This window comes from Scyliorhinus canicula, chromosome 19 (assembly GCF_902713615.1).
Source record: "Scyliorhinus canicula chromosome 19, sScyCan1.1, whole genome shotgun sequence".
NCBI classification, from domain to species: Eukaryota; Metazoa; Chordata; class Chondrichthyes; order Carcharhiniformes; family Scyliorhinidae; genus Scyliorhinus; species Scyliorhinus canicula.
Genome location: NC_052164.1, coordinates 1,162,165 through 1,184,649, shown reverse-complemented (window position 1 = coordinate 1,184,649; position 22,485 = coordinate 1,162,165).

Genomic DNA, 22,485 nt, shown 5'->3' with positions numbered 1-22,485 from the left:
CCCTGTACACACACTTCGCCCCCTACTATACTCCCTGTACACACACTTCGCCCCCTACTATACTCCCTGTACACACACTTCGCCCCCTACTATACTCCCTGTACACACACTTCGCCCCCTACTATACTCCCTGTACACACACTTCGCCCCCTACTATACTCCCTGTACACACACTTCGCCCCCTACTATACTCCCTGTACACACACTTCGCCCCCTACTATACTCCCTGTACACACACTTCGCCCCCTACTATACTCCCTGTACACACACTTCGCCCCCTACTATACTCCCTGTACACACACTTCGCCCCCTACTATACTCCCTGTACACACACTTCGCCCCCTACTATACTCCCTGTACACACACTTCGCCCCCTACTCTACTCCCTGTACACACACTTCGCCCCCTACTATACGCCCGATACAAAAGGCTGCATGACAAAATTTGGTTCCAACTCCATGTACAAGTTTGCTGATGAGACGACCATAGTGGGTCGGATCTTGAACAACGACGAGTCAGAATACAGGAGGGAGATAGAGAACCTGGTGGAGTGGTGTAGCAAAAACAATCTCTCCCTCAACGTCAGCAAAGCTGAAGAGCTGGTCATCGACTTCAGGAAGCAAAGTACTGTACACACCCCTGTCTGTATCAACAGGGCCGAGGTGGAGATGGTGAGCAGTTTCAAATTCCTAGGTGTGCACGTCACCAAAAATCTGTCCTGGTCCACTTACGTCGACGCTACCACCAAAGCACAACAGTGCCTATACTTCCTCAGGAAACAGAGGAAATTCGGCATGACCCTTCCCAATCTTTACAGATGCACCAAAGCATCCTATCCGGCTGCATCACAGCCTGGTATGGCAACTGCTCGGCCCAGGTCTGTCAGAGAGTCGTGAACACCGCCCAATCCATCACGCGAACCCGCCTTCCATCCATTCACTCTGTCTGCACCTCCCTTGCCTTGGGAAAGCGGGCAGCATAATGAGACTCCTCCCACCTGAGTCTCTCTTCCAACCTCTTCCATTGGGCAGATGATACAAAAGCCTGAGACCACGCACTAACAGATTCAAGAACTGTTTCTTCCCCGCTGTTCCCAGACTCCTGAATGACCCTCTTATGGACTGAACTGATCTCTTCACAAATCTTCCCGACTGAGTAGTACTAAACTCCGTATGCTTCACCCATACCTGTGTCTATGTATTTACATTGTGTATTTATGTTTGCCCAATGTTTTTTTTCATGTATGAACTATCTGTCTGGACTGTACACAGAAAAATACTTTTTCACTGTACCTCGGTACACATGACAATAAACAAATCCAAAATCCAGATTCCCACCAACCTTTGGGTGAAAAATCCTGTCTAAATCTCCTGCCCCTTATCTTCAATCTATGCCTCGTAGTTATTAGCCCCTCACTAAGGGGAAGGTCCCTTCCTATCTACTCTATCGGTGTCCCTCAATCAGGTTCCCCCTCTCTAAGGAGGACAACCCCAGCCTAACCAGCTTCTCCCCATAGCTGAGACACTCCAGCCCAGGCAACATCCTGGTGAATCTCCTCTGCACCCTCTCCAGCGCAATCACATCCTTCCTATAGAGTGGCGACGAGAACTGCACACAGTACTCCAGCTGTGGCCTAACCAGTGTTTTATACATCATCACCTTGCTGCTCTTCTATTCTATGCCTCAACTAATAAAGGCAAGTATCCCATCTGCCTCCTTAACCACCTTAACTACCTCCCTTGCTGAGTTCAGGGATCTATGGATATGCATGTGCATACTTCCTCAAGCCTATGTGGTTCAAAATTCTTCAACACCAAACTGGAATAATAATGCCTGTTTCCATTTGTCCTGTGTGATGCTAAATCTTGCCATTGCTGTTTCGCCAATGTGGGAATATATGGAACAGTTCCGAATGTACTTCAGAAGCTGGTCGACTGGGCGTAGACAATGTCATTTTCATTGGCAATGTGATGAAACTTTCCTGGATTTCCTGCTTGTTTGCTCTGAGCTTTCTGAGCGTTTCTCCAAGTCAGAAATGTCACGAGGGCCGAAGGGCCATTTTTTATGTTGGAAAGTTAAATGACTCTTTGAAATTTAAAATGCTGCTTTCTCTGCAAAGTAGACAAAACCCTCCAAAAACATTAATTTATTCTTATTCTCTTCTCCTCACCATTAGCACGAGGTTCTTGGGACTAGAAACAGCCAGCGGCAACCAGAATAAAAGTGTATTTGCATCATGGCTCCCTTTATTCAGACAGCTTCTCCAGACTCTTTGCTCTGCTGGTACAATTCTTTCTGGTAAATTCAGGTGAACAATATGGTGTGATGAGTGTAAGAAATTGGCATATATATTGTGCTCTATATGTGTGATGCAGTAATGGTTTTAAATCCCTTTGTTAGGGGTGTATATATCTGCTGCAGTAATAAATCCCTTTGTTAGGGGTGTATATATCTGCTGCAGTAATAAATCCCTTTGTTAGGGGTGTATATATCTGCTGCAGTAATAAATCCCTTTGTTAGGGGTGTATATATCTGCTGCAGTAATATTTTTACAAATCCTGGTTTTAAAGACAGACAGGCCGGTGGCTACAGAAGGTACAATTAAAATGTTGTAAATGTGAGATCATCATTCTTTCAAGCTGTGCGTATGTTTACAAGTCAAGGCCTAATGGGTTTTTGTTATGATTTCTGGGGAGTAGATAATTAGAAACATTGGGCGGAATTCAACCAAAGGATTTCTAAGGTTGCGATTCTGCGGAAGGATTTCGATGCATGGTAGTGAGCGGGAACAGCCGCGAGCTTCCCGGCGCTTGACCCGGCAAGGCCATAACCTCTATTAAACATTAATTGGTCCACTTAACGAGGCCTCACGGGCTTCTCGCCACAAATAAAGGCTTGCCAGCCGATTCGCCAGGACCGTGCCCGCCCCCCGGTAACAAGGTCGCGTTGCACTTAAACAACATGTACACAGCCAACTCCACTCCGCTCACAGCCATGGCACCAAGGCAACTGGCCCCACGATTTGGGGATGCAGTCCTGGGGAGGCTTCAGGAGGCAGTGGAGGCCAGGAAGGGTGTCCTGTCCCCCCGAGGGTCCTGGAGGGTCTGCCACAGGGCAGCCAATGCTGCTTGGGGTGAAGTGGCAGCTCGGGAAGCGTGGTCAGAAGGACTGACCTCTAGTGTCACAAGGTCAACCTGCACTGGGCAACAAGGGTGAGTTAACACCAACGCCCCGACCCCCCCAAGAGGTTTCCGCCCCATGCGAGCAGCCATACCCCCAACATTCCCTGGGGCCCCCAACTTCCCTTAACACCCCTGTCCCTTCACACCCATGTCCCTTCACACCCCTGTCCCTTCAACCCTTCAAGGCTTCTTTCGCCGCAACCCCCCCCCCCCCCCGCCACCACTGTGAAACACACATGTGGTAAGGGCTGGTTTAGCACTGTGGGCTACACAGCTGGCTTGTAATGCAGAACAATGCAAGCAGAGCGGGTTCAATTCCCGTACCAGCCTCCCTGAACAAGCGCCTGAATGTGGCGACTAGGGGCTTTTCACAGTAGCCTGTGGTGGCCTCACGGTAGCGTGGTGGTTAGCATCAATGCTTCACAGCTCCAGGGTCCCAGGTTCGATTCCCGGCTGGGTCACTGTCTGTGTGGAGTCTGCACGTCCTCCCTGTGTGTGCGTGGGTTTCCTCCGGGTGCTCCGGTTTCCTCCCACAGTCTAAAGATGTGCGGGGTAGGTGGGTTGGCCATGCTAAATTGCCCGTAGTGTAAGGTTAATGGGGGGATTGTTGGGTTACGGGTATACGGGTTACGTGGGTTTAAGTAGGGTGATCATTGCTCGGCACAACATTGAGGGCCGAAGGGCCTGTTCTGTGCTGTACTGTTCTATGTTCTAACTTCACTGAAGTCTACTTGTGACAATAAGCTATTATTATTATTATGTGGCTAATGTTACCCTCTCTGTGTCTCCACAGGAGGAGCTCTCCCACAATCACCGGGAGGGCTGCTGGATCCCAGGACCCAGCTGGGTCCCAGCCTGATGCTGAGCCTCTGGAACAGGGTTACCCGGAGCTGATGGAGATGACAGGGAGCAGCCGGGACATTCCGAGGGAGATGTCAGCGTCACTCCAGCAGATCCATAGCCGCTTGGAGGAATCCCAAAGGCTACAGGTGCAGGACATGGTGCTGGCAATGAGTGGCACTGAGGCCAACACTGCGAGGGTGGGGACCGCAGTGGAGAGTCTGGTGCACAACATTAGCACCATTAGGGAAGGTGTCCAAGGCGTCGCTCAGTCGGTGACGGCCATGGCTGAGGGTCTCGGCAGAATATCCGACTCACTGGGAGATGTGACCCAGTACCAGGCCGACCTTGCTGAGGCTCAGGGATATGTCCCGCTCACAGATGGGAATGACTGAGACGCTGTGGAGCTTGTCTCAGTCGCAGATGGGCATTGCCGAGGCGAAGCAGAGCGTGGCCCAGTCACATAGATACATAGAAGATAGGAGCCGGAGGAGGCCTTTTGGCCCTTCGAGTCTGCTCTACTATTCATCACCATCATGGCTGATCATCCAACTCAACAGCCTAATCCTGCTTTCTCCCCATAGCCTTTGATCCCATTCTCCCCAGATGCTATATCCAGCCGCCTCTTGAATATATTCAATATTTTAGCATCAACTACTTCCTGTGGCAATGAATTCCACAGGCCGACCACTCTTTGGGTGAAGAAATGTCTCCTCATCTCTGTCCGAAATGGTTTACCCCGAATCCTCAGGCGGTGACCCCTGGTTCTGGACACACCCACCATCGGGAACATCCTTCCTGCATCTACCCTGTCTAGTCCTGTTAGAATTTTATAAGTATCTATGACATCCCCCCTCATTCTTCTGAACTCCAGCGAGAACAATCCCAACCTAGTCAATCTCTCCTCGTATGACAATCCCGCCATCCCTGGAATCAGTCTGGTAAACCTTCGCTGCTCTCCCTCGAGAACAAGAACATCCTTCCTCAGAGAAGGAGACCAAAACTGCCCACAATACTCCAGGTGTGGTCTCACCAAGGCCCTGTACAATTGCAGCAACACATCCCTGCTTCTATACTCGAAACCTCTCGCAATAAAGGCCAACATACCATTAGCCTTCTTTACCGCCTGCTGCACCTGCATGTTTACCTTCAGCAACTGGTGCACAAGGACACCCAGGTCCCGCTGCACACTCCCCTCTCCCAATTTACAACCATTCAGATAGTAATCTGTCTTCCTGTTTTTGCTTCCAAAATGAATAACCTCACACTTATCCAAATTATACTGCATCTGCCATTGATTTGCCCACTCGCCCAACCTGTCCAGATCTTGCTGTAGGATCCCTGCATCCTCGTCACAATTCACCCTCCCACCTAATTTGGTATCATCTGCAAACTTTGAGATGTTACATTTTGTTCCCTCATCCAAATCATTAATATATATTGTGAATAGCTGGGGTCCCAGCACCGATCCCTGTGGTACCCCACTGGTTACTGCCTGCCAATTTGAAAAGGACCCATTAATCCCGACTCTTTGTTTCCTCTCTTCCAACCAGTTTTCTATCCACCTCATTACATTTCCCCCAATCCCATGCGCTTTAATTTTGCACAACAATCTCTTATGCGGGACTTTGTCAAACGCCTTTTGAAAGTCCAAATATACCACATCGACAGGCTCCCCCTTGTCGACGGTACTGGTTACCTCTTCAAAGAATTCCAACAGATTTGTGAAGCATGATTTTTCCCTTCATAAATCCATGCTGACTCTGACTGATCCTGCCACTGCTTTCTAAATGTTCAGCTATAAATGGATTCAAGCATTCTCCCCACTACCGATGTTAGGCTGACTGGTCTATACTTCCCTGCTTTCTCTCTACCTCCCTTTTTGAATATTGGAGTGACAGTGGGTGGGGGGGAGGGGGGGGGGGGGGGTAGTGGGTCAGCACCTTCGGGAGAGTGGGACATTGTTGGACACCTGTGACACATTAAAAACCTTTCACCACAACCAGTGTGGCGCCTCTGTCACTTTCTTCCACAATACGGCCTGACCTATGAGCCCTTGGCCCATCTCTCCCGGCAGTCACCAGCGCCTCCAGGCTCGTGCCCACACAGGACGCCGCCTCCATCCTCTTCCATGCCCCCCCCCCCCCCCCACCCCCCGGCAGCTGGGGGGCCCTGCACAGGCTCAACTTTACGAAGCTGGTGGAGCAGATGGAGGAGGAGTTTAGGAGGTGGGATGTGTTGCCACTCTTCCTAGCGGGCAGGGTCCAGTCGGTCAAAATGACGGTGCTCCCGAGGTTTCTGTTCCTATTCCAGTGTCTCCCTATCATGATTCCGAAGGCTTTATTCAGGAGGGTCAATAGGAGTATTACGGGCTTTGTGTGGGCGCAGAAAACCCCGAGGGTGAGGAGGGTGTTCCTGGAGCGGGGTAGGGAAGTGGGGGGTTGGCGTTGCCCAACCTGTGTGGGTACTACTGGGCTGCGAACGTGGCAATGATACGTAGGTGGGTGATGGAGGGGGAGGGGGCGGCATGGAAGAGGATGGAGGCAGCATCCTGTGTGGGCACGAGCCTGGAGGCGCTGGTGACGGTGTCGTTGCCGCTCCCCCCAACAAGGTATACTACGAGTCCGGTGGTGGTGGCTACCCTCAAAATTTGGGGGCAGTGGAGGCGGCATAGGGGGGAGGTGAAGGCTTCAGTTTGGTCCCCGATACGGGGGAACCACCGGTTTGTACCAGGGAGGATGGACGGAGGGTTTTTGAGCTGGCACAGGGCGGGTATCAGGCGGATGGTGGACCTCTTCCTTGACGGGAAGTTTGCGACCTTTGAGGAGTTGGAGGGGAAGTGGTGTCTCCCCCCAGGGAATACCTTCAGGTATATGCAGATTAGGGTGTTTGTTAGGAGGCAGGTGGTGAGTTTCCGCTATTGCTGCCAAGGGGGGTTCAGGACAGGGTGCTCTCGGGGACGGGGGTCGGTGAGGGGAGGATCTCGGCAATTTATCAGGTGATGCAGGAGGGGGAGGAGGCCTCGGTGGAGGAGCTGGGAGAGGAGATTGAGGAGGGAACGTGGGCGGATGCCTCGGGAAGGGTGAATTCCTCCTCCTCCTGCGTGAGGCTCAGTCTAATCCAACTAAAGGTGCTGCATAGGGCGCACATGACTGGGACCAGGCTGAGCCGGTTCTTTGGGGGAGAGGTGTGTCGTGTTCGGGGAGCCCAGCGAACCACACCCACATGTTTTGGGCGTGCCCTGCGCTGGAGGGGTGTTGGAGGGCGTTTGGAGGGGTGTTGGAGGGCGTTTGGAGGGGTGTTGGAGGGCGTTTGGAGGGGTGTTGCGGAGACGTTGTCAAGGGTGTTCATTTTTTCTCTACAGGGTATGTGTATTTGTTTTCATGTTAATTATTTTTGTTAATTTATTGCTTTTGTATTGGGGGGGGGTTTACTGTTTTTTCTCTTTTCTTCTGTTATGTTGGTTAAAATCTTTTGAAAATTTGAATAAAAATAATTTTTTTTTTTAAAGAGCTGCGGTGAGCTGAGCGGGAGCGGGAGGGGGAGGGGGAGGGGGAGGGGGAGGGGGAGGGGGAGCGGGAGCGGGAGGGGGAGGGGGAGGGGGAGGGGGAGGGGGAGCGGGAGCGGGAGCGGGAGCGGGAGGGGGAGCGGGAGCGGGAGGGGGAGGGGGAGGGGGAGCAGGAGGGGGAGGGGGAGGGGGAGCGGGAGCGGGAGGGGGAGGGGGAGGGGGAGGGGGAGCGGGAGGGGTGGGGAAGGGGAGGGGGGAGCGGGAGCGGGAGGGGGAGCGGGAGCGGGAGGGGAGGGGGAGGGGGAGCGGGAGGGGTGGGGAGGGGGAGGGGGAGCGGGAGCGGGAGGGGGAGCGGGAGCGGGAGCGGGAGGGGGAGCGGGAGCGGGAGCGGGAGCGGGAGCGGGAGGGGGAGCGGGAGCGGGAGGGGGAGCGGGAGCGGGAGGGGGAGGGGGAGGGGGAGCGGGAGGGGGAGGGGGAGCGGGAGGGGAGCGGGAGCGGGAGGGAGAGGGGGAGGGGGAGCGGGAGCGGGAGGGGGAGGGGGTGGGGGAGGGGAGCGGGGAGCGGGAGGGGGAGGGGGGGGGGAGCAGGAGGGGAGGGGGAGGGGGAGGGGGAGCGGGAGCGGGAGGGAGAGGGGGAGGGGAGCGGGAGCGGGAGGGGGAGGGGGTGGGGGAGGGGGAGCGGGAGCGGGAGCGGGAGCGGGGAGGGGGAGGGGGAGGGGGAGCGGGAGGGGGAGGGGGAGGGGGAGGGGGAGCGGGGGGGAGGGGGAGGGGGAGGGGGAGCGGGAGGGGTGGGGAGGGGGAGGGGAAGCGGGAGGGGGAGGGGGAGCGGGAGGGGTGGGGGAGGGGGAGGGGGAGCGGGAGCGGGAGGGGGAGGGGGAGGGGGAGGGGTGGGGGAGGGGGAGCGGGAGGGGGAGGGGGAGGGGGGAGCGGGAGCGGGAGGGGGAGGGGGAGCGGGGGAGGGGGAGGGGGAGGGGGAGGGGGAGCAGGGGAGGGGGAGGGGGAGGGGGAGCGGGAGCGGGAGGGGGAGGGGGAGGGGGAGCGGGAGAGGGAGGGGGAGGGGGAGGGGGAGGGGGAGCGGGAGCGGGAGGGGGAGGGGGTGGGGGAGGGGGAGCGGGAGCGGGAGGGGGAGGGGGAGGGGGAGCAGGGGAGAGGGAGGGGGAGGGGGAGTCCCCCTTTCTCCATGTGCTGCAAGTTCACAACAACATGGCACAGGTGCCGCACCATCTCCTTGTTGAGGCGGAGCCTCCTGCAGCACACGCTGTCCATCATCTGTTCAAACGTCCAGCGACGGCTGTACATCCTGGGCCATCGTGGGACTCCCCCTCTGGGTCCCTCCCGAGCCTGTTGGGCTGTCAAGGTGTGGGACGGGATCTGGCACATGGTCCGTCTCCTTGAACTTGCTGCTGCTGCTGTCCCCTGCCATAACATTCAATATCTGTAAGACACTGGGAGAGGGAGTTAGACTGACAAACAGCGATGGCTCCCACCCTGGGACCCTCCATCCACCTCCCACACTCAGAACACCCTGGCCACGCATTCCAGGCTGCAGCCAGGCCCCCTAACCAGACCCCAGAGTGCATCCCAGACACCAGCACATGTCACCTGGACCGGGTGAAGTCCACTCCCCACGGCACCCACCCATCCTCCAGCCATGGAGCAGTGTCCCATCTTCTAGGTGTTTGGATGTTGGCTGCTGCGTGTGTCATGTTGCCTCCCGCAGTGTTCATGCACAGTGTCCAGGCATTATGGTCTGATTGGGTTGCTAGGCAATGACTCCCACATGCTACATAGCCTGCCCACCAATGGGAATCCACTTGGGTTGTGTGAAATGTCACTTAACCACAATTGGCAGTTCCCTATTAGCGATAGCTTTCAGCCAGAGCCCTTGACAGTCGATGGGTGGTCCGGGTGGTCCGGGGGCAGACGGGTAGGGTGAAGGGCTTCCCCTAGAACGGATACACACGATCCAGCCTCCCCCCCCCCTCCCTCCACCAGCCTCTCCCCCACTTTCCCATGGCGGCCCACCCCTGTGGAGGGTCCCCCACCCCCAGCCGAGGGTCCCTCCCCCACCCCCAGCTGAGCACTGGTGCGGCAGGCCCAGCCCCCCCCCCCCCCCCCCCCCCCCCCCCCCCCTGGGCTCTTTGCCCGTGAGCAAAGATGGCGACTCATCTCCTCGGCTCCTCGCAGAAGCCTTTCCGCTAGGTTCACCTTTTTCAAAAGGAGTATTAATCGGCGCCAACGTGCCCACTCGCTGGGGGGGGGGGGGGGGGGGGCTGAATGATGGGAGGCCGCTGGATATGGGGTGGCTCTCATTAATTGTATGGAAATGGGGCTTAAGTGGTGATAATTGGTTTCTCACCACGCTGCGGCGAGATCCAGATTTTGCCGACGGGAGCGGGCCGCTTGCGTCGCAAACTGTTTGACACCCGGCGCAGTTCTCATTTTCGGCCACTTCCGCTATTGACCGGCCTCGTTTCCCTCGAGTGAGATCGCAATAAAGCCGGACAATCGCACCCTCAGCGTCATTATGGGTGGGTTTGGCAGGGTGATTCCGGCTGAGATTTTGGGTGAGATCCACACCAATATTCACCCACACCTGGTTATTGGGGAGTCTCTCCCCGGTCCAGCCCACACTGTCGGAGCTGAACTCACCGGTCACACCGGCTCCTCAGACATCGGGCCATCATTTTGAAACGTGCCCAGATTCCTCAGTGAGCTTGAAAGTCCTGCACAGCCCCACCCACAGACATTGTCACCCCCCCGCCCTCCCATCCCCCCGTCCCCCCCTGCACACACAGGCATTAACCCCCTCCCGCCGGGTGAGGACAGCCCACTATGCGGCTGGTGAGGGCTCCTCTTTTCAAGCCTCCCCACTCCCGTTTTAGACACTCGGGGTGCGATTCTCCGCACCCCACGCCGGGCGGGAGAATCGCGGGAGGGCCGGGCGAATCACGCCACGCCGCCCTGGCACCCCCCGCCATTCTCCCACTCCCCCAAAAATGGCGTGTCGCGTTTTTCGATAGGCCACTCGGAGAATCGCCGCTCGCAATTTCTCACGGCGACCGGTGATTCTCCGGCCCGGATGGTGCTGAACCCGACCGGTTCACGCCGGCGCCAACCACACCTGGTCGCTGCCGGCGTGAACAGCCGCGACAGGTGAGTGTGGGGCCTGTGGGGGGCGGAGGGAGGATCGAGCACCACAGGCGTGCTCAGGAGGTGTCTGGCCCGCGATCGGTGCCCACCGATCGTCGGGCCGGCGTCTGTAAACGACGCACCATGTCTTGCGGGGCAGTGGAGGGGAAGACGACAACCGCGCATGCGCGGCAGACGTCACTTCGGCGGCACTGGCTGCGTCATTCCCGGCGTGCCGCTTTGACACAAGCGTCAAGGCCGGGCGCTCGGGATTCACACGCCGCCGCTCCTAGCCCCCTGGGGGGGGGGGGGGAGGGGGTGGAGAATAGGGGGCGAGGAGCGGCCTCCGACGCCGGAGTGAAACACTCCGGGTTTCACTCCGGTGTCGGCACTCAGTCTCCCGTTGGGAGAATCGCGCCCCCCCTTTCAGGACCCCACCCTTCAGACCCCCAATATTTATGAGGGCTTTTCATACCCACCCTTCATATACCCTGCATCCCCCCTTTAATGGGCATGGCCCCCTTCAGGCCCCGACCCTTGGCTGTGCCACCCAGGCACCCTATCAGTGCCCCTTCCAGCCTGGCAGTGCCAAGATGCACAGATTCCAGCGGGAGTGCCAGGGTGCCACCCTGCACTGTTCCAAATCACCCAGAGGTCTCCAAAGGCCTTGGAAAGAGGGCGAGATACAGACTGCAACGTCTCATAAGGTTCGGATGAACCTCGAGAGACATTCCAATCATCGTGAATCTCATAAGGGGCCTCATGGGAGATTCACCGACCTCGGCTCGACACAAAGTCAGGACGATAAGGCCGTTAACTTACATCCATTGTGTTTAAGTTTAAGTAAATCGGCCATGGGATTGAAGAGAGATGACGATGATATAATTGATGGGAGGAGCCAGGTCTGTAGCAGGCAGTTGTAGTTTAGTTTCTGGAAGCTTTGAGCTGAACAACAACTTTTGCAGATTCAGTATTAATCTGACAGACATGGAAAAGCTAGTTATTTACTAAAAGGATCTCTCTCTCTCTCAAAGAACAACAACAAATAACAAAGAAAGGTACAGAACAGGAACAGGACCTTCGGCCTTCCAAGCCTGTGCCGACCATGCTGCCCACCTAAACTAAAATCTTCTGCATTTCCGGGATCCGTATCCCTCTATTCCCATCCTATTCATGTATTTGTCAAGATGCACCTTAAACGTCACGATCGTCCCTGCTTCCCCCACCTCCTCCAGCAGCAAGTTCCAGGCACCCTCTACCCTCTGTGTAAAAAAATTTACCTCGTATATCTCCTCTAAACCTTTCCCCTCGCACCTTAAACCTATGCCCCCGAGTAATTGACCCCTCTACCCTGGGGAAAAGCCTCTGACTATCCACTCTGTCTGTGAGAACAAACCGAGTTTATTCAACCGCTCCTCATAGCTAATGCCCTCCATACCAGGCAACATCCTGGTAAATCTCTTCTGCACCCTCTCTAAAGCCTCCACATCCTTCTTGTAGTGTGGCGACCAGAATTGAACACTATACTCCAAGTGTGGCCTAACTAAGGTTCTATACAGCTGCAACATGACATATGCCTTCTTGACTACCTTCTCCACCTGTGTTGCCCCTTTCAGTGACCTGTGGACCTGTACACCTAGATCTCTCTGACTTTCAATACTCTTGAGGGTTCTACCATTCACTGTATATTCCCTACCTGCATTAGACCTTCCAAAATGCATTACCTCACATTTGTCGAGATTAAACTCCATCTGCCATCTCTCCGCCCAAGTCTCCAAACAATCTAAATCCTGCTGTATCCTCTGATAGTCCTCATCGCTATCCGCAATTCCACCAACCTGTGTGTCGTCCGCAAACTTACTAATCAGACCAGTTACATTTTCCTCCAAATCATTTATATACACTACGAACAGCAAAGGTCCCAGCACTGATCCCTGCAGAACACCACTAGTCACAGCCCTCCAATTAGAAAAGCACCGTTCCATTGCTACTCTCTGCCTTCTATGACTTAGCCAGTTCTGTATCCACCTTGCCAGCTCACCCCTGATCCCGTGTGACTTCACCTTTTGTACCAGTCTGCCATGAGGGACCTTGTCAAAGGCCTTGCTGAAGTCCATATAGACAACATCCCCTGCCCTATCTGCATCAATCATCTTTGTGATCGCCTCGAAAAACTCCACCAAGTTAGTCTCTACAAGCATTCATGAAAAGAACTCTTTACCAGGGGCTGGGAAGTAATCCTGTGTTTGCTAACTTTATTTTAAAGTGGTTTTTGACCTGTGATGGGTTTTGCTTGATTGGAGATGGACAAGCTATCAGCTGGAAGTTAAAGTATTTTATTTTATTGCTGAGCATTGTTTAAATGGTAATTGTAATTTCTGTGATGTTAAGGTTGTTCAATGCTGTGTTCGTAATAAAGTTTATGCCAGTACACCAAATCCCTATTTGTGCGTGGAGTCATTCCCTGAGTGAAGGACCCTTTCATCACAGTTAAGCAAATTTTTAAAAAAGTGGTTGGGGTTCCTCTTTGGTATCCGAGCAAACATTACGGTCTGGTCAGATACTGCTATCATGTACATATTGCAATTTAAAAACAATTATACACTAGGACAGCGGAATGAGGGTGTGCCGGTGTTGGAAGACGCTTTATCCTCAATGTTTTTAGATATGTTGGAAGCCACAGGCCCCATCATAGGCAGTCAATGATAACTCCTCTCGCACTCAGAAGATGCAGCAGTTCTTTCCCCCTCTGGCTCTGCTCTACTCCCTTCTACTGTGTGACTCCGTGACATTAGCGATGACAAATGTTAATGATTTTGTTGCACTCTGCGTGGGTAATGTGCCTGGGAGGTAGGTGGAGATAGTGAGAGCTGGGCATGGGACGAGCAGTGTTGATATGTGTGTGAAGGTGAGGTGAAGTATCTGAACATTAGGCATGAGTCCTGGGTATCAGGGATTGGTGAGTGAGAGGTGGCGTGGCAAAGTGAGTGGTCAGACTTGGTTGTGTGTTGGTTCTATTTGGCCACCAAACAGTAACATTATGGTGGGGCAGGCAATAAACAAAGAAATAACTTATGCATGTAGAAATGGTACAGCAGTTATCATTGGGGATTTTAATCTCCATATCGATTGGTTTAACCAGGTCGATCAAGGCAGCCTTGAGGAGGAGTTTATAGAATGTATCCGTGATAGTTTCCTAGAACAGTATGTAATGGAACAAGCGGTCCAAGATCTGGTCCTGTGTAATGAGACAGGATTGATTAATGATCTCATAGTTAGGGATCCTCTCGGAAGGAGCGATCACAATATGGTGGAATTTAAAATACAGATGGAGGGTGAGAAGGTAAAATAAAACACTAGTGTTTTGTGCTTAAACAAAGGAGATTACAATGGGATGAGAGAAGAGCTAGCTAAAGTAGACTGGGAGCAAAGACTTTATGGTGAAATAATTGAGGAACAGTGGAGAACCTTCCAAGTGATTTTTCACAGTGCTCAGCAAAGGTTTATACCAACAAAAAGGAAGGACGGTAGAAAGAGGGAAAATCGACCGTGGTATCTAAGGAAATAAGGGAGAGTATCAAATTGAAGAAAAAAGGATACAAAGTGGCAAAGGTTAGTGAGGGACTAGTGGACTGGGAAATCTTTAGGGGGCAACAGAAAGCTACTAAAAAAGCTATAAAGAAGAGTAAGATAGAGTATGAGAGTAAACTTGCTCAGAATATAAAAACAGACAGTAAAAGGTTTTACAAATATATAAACCAAAAAAGAGTGGCTAAGATAAATATTGGTCCTTTAGAGGATGAGAAGGGAGTTTTAATAATGGGAGATGAGGAAATGGTTGAGGAACTGAACAGGTTTTTTGGGTCGGCCTTCACAGTGGAAGACACAAATAACATGCCAGCGACTGATAGAAATGAGGCTATGGCAGGTGAGGACCTTGAGAGGATTGTTATCACTAAGGAGGTAGTGATGGGCAAGCTAATGGGGCTAAAGGTAGACAAGTCTCCTGGCCCTGATGGAATGCATCCCAGAGTGCTAAAAGAGATGGCTAGGGAAATTGCAAATGCATTAGTGATAATTTACCAAAATTCACTAGACTCTGGGGTGGTCCCGGCGGATTGGAAATTAGCAAACGTGACGCCACTGTTTAAAAAAAGAGGTAGGCAGAGAGCGGGAAATTATAGGTCAGTGAGCTTAACTTCGGTAGTAGGAAAGATGCTGGAGTCTATCATTAAAGAAGAAATAGCGAGGCACCTGGATAGAAATTGTCCCATTGGGCAGACGCAGCATGGGTTCATCAAGGGCAGGTCGTGCCTAACTAATTTGGTGGAATTTTTTGAGGACATTACCAGAGCAGTAGATAACGGGGAGCCAATGGATGTGGTATATCTGGATTTCCATAAAGCCTTTGACAAGGTTCCACACAAAAGGTTGCTGCATAAGATAAAGATGCATGGCATTAAGGGTAAAGTAGTAGCTTGGATAGAGGATTGGTTAAGTAATAGAAAGCAAAGAGTGGGGATTAATGGGTATTTCTCTGGTTGGCAATCAGTAGCTAGTGGTGTCCCTCAGGGATCCGTGTTGGGCCCACAATTGTGCACAATTTACATAGATGATTTGGAGTTGGGGACCAAGGGCAATGTGTCCAAGTTTGCAGACGACACTAAGATGAGTGGTAAAGTAAAAAGTGCAGAGGATACTGGAAGTCTGCAGAGGGATTTGGATTGGTTAAGTGAATGGGCTGGGGTCTGGCAGATGGAATACAATGTTGACAAATGTGAGGTTATCCATTTTGGTAGGAATAACAGCAAAAGGGATTATTATTTAAACGATAAAGTATTAAAACATGCTGCTGTGGAGAGAGACATGGCTGTGCTCGTGCATGAGTTGCAAAAAGTTGGTTTACAGGTGCAACAGGTGATTAAGAAGGTGAATGGAATTTTGTCCTTCATTGCTGGAGGGATGGAGTTTAAGACTAGGGAGGTTATGCTGCAATTGTATAAGGTGTTAGTGAGGCCACACCTGGAGTATAGTGTTCAGTTTTGGTCTCCTTACTTGAGAAAGGACGCACTGGAGGGTGTGCAGAGGAGATTCACTAGGTTAATCCCAGAGCTGAAGGGGTTGGATTATGGGGAGAGGTTGAGTAGACTGGGACTGTACTCATTGGAATTTAGAAGGATGAGGGGGGATCTTATAGAAACATTTAAAATTATGAAGGGAATAGATAGGATAGATGCGGGCAGGTTGTTTCCACTGGCGGGTGAAAGCAGAACTAGGGGGCATAGCCTCAAAATAAGGGGAAGTAGATTTAGGAATGAGTTTAGGAGGAACTTCTTCACCCAAAGGGTTGTGAATTTATGGAATTCCTTGTCCAGTGAAGCAGTTGAGGTTCCTTCATTAAATGTTTTAAAGATAAAGATAGATAGTTTTTTGAAGAATAAAGGGTTATGGTGTTCGGGCCGGAAAGTGGAGCTGAGTCCACAAAAGATCAGCCATGATCTCATTGAATGGCGGAGCAGGCTCGAGGGGCCAGATGGCCGACTCCTGCTCCTAGTTCTTATGTTCGTATGTTTGAGGTGTCATGACACGGTTGAGATGAAGAGGACATTGACACCAATGTGAGGTCATTAACCCTCTTGTAACATTGTTGTCTGGTCCTCACCTCTGAGAGTTGAACACCTTGATTACCTGCTCTCAGGGTGGTCCTGCGGCTCGCGAACCCCCTGTGGAACCATGTTTTCTCTCCCATTTCCCAACAACACCACTCATAGCTCCAGCATCATCCATCAGACTGGAACCCTCTCTACACTCTGGTGTTCAATTAAAAAAAAAATTGCAGCAACTTTCCTCTCTAGGTTTTCCTTGAATAGGGACAGCCTGCCTTTAAGAAGGGAAGGCGGGCTATACTTTGTAGTTTCCTAACATTGCTGCCGTGTGCTTCTGCAGGCAGCAGAAGACACAATCAGTGTTAAGAAGAGGAAAGTAGCACAGAGGGATATCTGGGCAATGCTACAATCATTCAGAAGAGGTGGAATCACAAAACGTGTATGTTGTTCACCTCGATCTAAAAGGACGGGAGCAGATCACCAATCAGGACTCCTTCTACCCATAAAAAAGGGCTATCCGATCTCTAGCCCAGGAAGCTGATGGGTTGTGAGCTATGGCAGCTTCATCTCCGAAGATCAATCTCTCTGGGACCTGGCAGGTTTCATGTCAGTGTGTTCATGGATCAGATGTCACAGCTCCCACATGTATCCATGGGGTGTCTGTCTGGAGTGAGACAGGCACCAACAGAATCTCAAATCTGGCATTTCTATAGTAGAGGAAACTGATTATTTATTCTAAACAAAGCCTGCCAAGTTTGCAAATATCATAAAATCTTTGGCAGGAATTAAATGTTTCATCTTTTGATACCATTAGTATCAACAATTTGTTTTGATTGACAGTACTGAAAGAGAATCACATTAGCCACACACAATATGCTCCTTAAATTACACAGAGTGCATATCAGCAAATGACCACAATCTCTCTGTACTGACCTTGGCATTGGATATAAAATACTAACAGACAGTAAAATACGAGACCACATTGGACTGCCTTTGCCTGACACAGACACAGACTGACTGAAACCACATTGGCAATCTCTGTGCAGCAACACCGAACACAGCTCCTGCCTCAGATTCTGTTGGCTTGGAATCAACAGGAATTATACAAAAATGCAGCATTGCATCAATCCCACCGGATAAATCAGAAATCTGCAATGTGACAAGCACATGTGATGGATGAGCACAAAGGGGAAACATTGTCATTCAGAGTTTACATGTCTTATTCTCCAGGACTGGACACATATGTCAAACCACAACCAATCACAAGACGACTAATCCCACACCCCTCACTGTAACACTCTGATATACCCCACACCCCTCACAGTAACACTCTGATATACCCCACACCCCTCACTGTAACACTCAGATATACCCCACACCCCTCACTATTACACTCTGATTTAGCCCACACCCCCCTCACTAAAACACTCTGATATAACCCACACCCCTCACTATAACACTCTGATATCCCACACCCCTCACTGTAACACTGATATACCCCACACCCCTCACTGTAAGTCTCTGATATACCCCACACCCTCACTGTAACACTCTGATATACCCCACACCCCTCACTATAACACTCTGATATCCCACACCCCTCACTGTAACACTGATATACCCCACACACCTCACTGTAAGTCTCTGATATACCCCACACCCCTCACTGTAACACTCTGATTTAGCCCACACCCCTCACTAAAACACTCTGATATAACCCACACCCCTCACTATAACACTCTGATATCCCACACCCCTCACTGTAACACTGATATACCCCACACACCTCACTGTAAGACTCTGATATACCCCACACCTCTCACTGTAACACCCTGATATATCCCACACCCCTCACTGTAACACTCTGATATACCCCACACCCCCTCACTGTAACACTGATATACCCCACACCCCTCACTATAACACTGATATATCCCACACCCCTCACTGTAACACACTGATATACCCCACACCTCTCACTGTAACACTCTGATATACCCCACACCCCTCACTGTAACACTGATATACCCCACACACCTCACTGTAAGACTCTGATATACCCCACATCCCTCACTGTAACACTCTGATATACCCACACCCCTCACTGTAACACTCTGATATACCCACGCCCCTCACTGTAACACTCTGATATATCCCACACCCCTCACTGTAACACTCTGATATATCCCACACCCCTCACTATAACACTCTGATATATCCCACACCCCTCACTGTAACACTCTGATATACCCCACACCCCTCACTGTAACACTCTGATATACCCCACACCCCTCACTGTAACACTCTGATATACCTCACACCCCTCACTGTAACACTCTGATATATCCCACACCCCTCACTGTAACACTGATATACCCCACACCTCTCACTGTAACACTGAGATACCCCATACCCCTCACTGTAACACTCTGATATACCCCACACCCCTCACTGTAACACTGATATACCCCACACCCCTCACTATAACACCCTGATATATCCCACACCCCTCACTGTAACACTGATATAACCCACACCCTCGCTGTAATATATCCCACACCCCTCACTGTAACACTGATATACCCCACACCCCTCACTGTAACACTGATATACTCCACACCCCTCACTGTAACTCTGATATATCCCACACCCCTCACTGTAACACTCTGATATATCCCACACCCCTCACTGTAACACTCTGATAGATCCCACACCCCTCACTGTAAGTCTCTGATATACCCCACACCCCTCATTGTAACACTCTGATATATCCTACACCCCTCACTGTAAGTCTCTGATATACCCACACCCCTCATTGTAACACTGATATACCCCACACCCCTCACTGTAACACTCTGATATACCCCCCGCCCCTCCACTGTGACCCTTCTGGATATACGCCACACCCCTCACTGTAAAACTCTGATATACCCCCACACCCCTCACTGTAACATTCTGATATATCCCACATCCCTCACTGTAGGACTCTGATACACCCCACACCCCTCATTGTAACACTCTGATATATCCCACACCCCTCACTGTAACACTCTGATATATCCCACATCCCTCACTATAACACTCTGATATATCCCACACCCCTCACTGTAACACTCTGATATACCCCACACCCCCTCACTGTAACACTGATCTACCCCACACACCTCACTGTAAGACTCTGATATACCCCACATCCCCTCACTGTAACACTATGATATACCCACACCCCTCACTGTAACACTCTGATATACCCCACACCCCTCACTGTAACACTCTGATATATCCCACACCCCTCACTGTAACACTCTGATATATCCCACACCCCTCACTATAACACTCTGATATATCCCACACCCCTCACTGTAACACTCTGATATACCCCACACCCCTCACTCTAACACTCTGATATACCCCACACCCTCACTGTAACACTCTGATATACCTCACACCCCTCACTGTAACACTCTGATATATCCCACACCCCTCACTGTAACACTGATATACCCACACCTCTCACTGTAACACTGAGATACCCCATACCCCTCACTGTAACACTCTGATATACCCCACACCCCTCACTGTAACACTGATATACCCCCACACCCCTCACTATAACACCCTGATATATCCCACACCCCTCACTGTAACACTGATATAACCCACACCCCTCGCTGTAACACTGATATATCCCACACCCCTCACTGTAACACTGATGTACCCCACACCCCTCACTGTAACACTGATATACTCCACACCCCTCACTGTAACTCTGATATATCCCACACCCCTCACTGTAACACTCTGATATATCCCACACCCCTCACTGTAACACTCTGATATATCCCACACCCCTCACTGTAACACTCTGATATACCCCACACCCCTCATTGTAAACACTCTGATATATCCCACACCCCTCACTGTAAGTCTCTGATATACCCCACACCCCTCATTGTAACACTGATATACCCCACACCCCTCATTGTAACACTCTGATATACCCCACGCCCCTCACTGTGACATTCTGATATACGCCACACCCCTCACTGTAAAACTCTGATATACCCCACACCCCTCACTGTAACATTCTGATATATCCCACATCCCTCACTGTAGGACTCTGATACACCCCACACCCCTCATTGTAACACTCTGATATATCCCCACACCCCTCACTGTAACACTCTGATATATCCCACATCCCTCACTATAACACTGATATATCCACACCCCTCACTGTAACACTCTGATATAACCCCACACCCCTCACTGTAACACTGATATACCCCACGCCCCTCACTGTAACGCCTGATATACCCCACACCCCTCACTGTAACACTCTGATGTACCCCACACCCCTCACTGTAACACTCTGATATACCCCACACCCCTCACTGTAACACTGATATACACCACGCCCCTCACTGTAACACTCTGATATACCCCACACCCCTCACTGTAACACTGATGTACCCCACACCCCTCACTGTAATACTCTGATATTCCCCAACTCTCCTCACTGTAACACTCTGATATAACCCACACCCCTCACTGTAACACCCTGATATATCCCCCATCCCCCACTGTAACACTCTGATATATCCACATCCCTCACTATAAACACTCTGATATACCCCACACCCCTCACTGTAACACTCTGATGTACCCACACCCCTCACGTAATACTCTGATATTCCCCACTCTCTCTCAATGTAACACTTCTGGTATAACCCACACCCCTCACTGTACACTCTGATATACCCCACACCCTCACTGTAACATTGATATACCCCACACCCCTCACTGTAACACTCTGATATAACCCACACCCCTCACTGTAACACTCTGATATACCCACACCCCTCACTGTAACACTGATATACCCCACACCCCTCACTGTACACTTGATATAACCCACACCCCTCACTGTAACACTCTGATATATCCCACACCCCTCACTGTAACCCGCTGGTATATCCCACACCCCCCACTGTAATAGTCTGATATATCCCACAGCTCCCACTGTAACACTCTAATACATCCCTCACACCCCTCACTGTAACACTCTGATATATCCCACACCCCTCACTGTAACACTGATATACCCCACACCCCTCACTGTAACACTCTGATTTCCCCCATATCCCTTACTGTAACACTCTGATATACCCACACCCCTCACTGTAACACTCTGATATACCCCACACCCCTCACTGAAATCGTGAACCCCTTGTAACTGACCACCCCCCACTCTTGGGAAAAGCTTGTTGCTATCCACCCTGTCCATACCTCTCATAATTTTGTAGACTCAATCAGGTCCCCCCTCAACCTCCGTCTTTCCAACGAAAACAATCCTAATCTACTCAACCTTTCTTCATAGCTAGCACCCTCCATACCAGGCAACATCCTGGTGAACCTCCCTCTGCACCTTCTCCAAAGCATCCACATCCTTTTGGTAATGTGGCGACCAGAACTGCACGCAGTATTCCAAACGTGGCCGAACCAAAGTCCTATACAACTGTAAACATGACCTGCCAATGTACTCAATACCCCGTCCGATGAAGGCAAGCATGCTGTATGCGTTCTTGACCACTCTATTCAACCTGCGTGCCACCTTCAGGGTACAATGGACCTGAACTCCCAGATCTCTCTGTACATCAATTTTTCCCCAAGACCCTTCCATTGACCATATATCTTGAATTTGATCTTCCAAAATGCATCACCTCGCATTTGCCTGGATTGAACTCCATCTGCATCTGCCCATTTCTCTGCCCAACTCTCCACTCTATCTATATTTTGTTGTATTCTCTGACAGTCCTCCTCGCTATCTGCAACTCACACCAATCTTAGTATCATCTGGAAACTTGCTAATCAGACCACCTATACCTTCCTCCTGGTCATTTATATAGATCACAAACAGCAGTGGTCCGAGCACGGATCCCTGTGGAACACCATAGTCACCCTTCTCCATTTTGAGACACTCCCTTCCACCACTACTCTCTGTCTCCTGTTGCCAGCCAGTTCTTTATCCACCTATCTAGTACACCCTGAACCCATACGACTTCACTTTTTCCATCAACCTGCCATGGGAAACCATATCAAACGCCTTACTAAAGTCCATGTCTAATGACATCTACAGCCCCTTCCCTCACAATTAACTTTGTCACTTCCTCAAAGAAATCTATTAGGTTTTGTAAGACATGAACCTTCCTGCACAA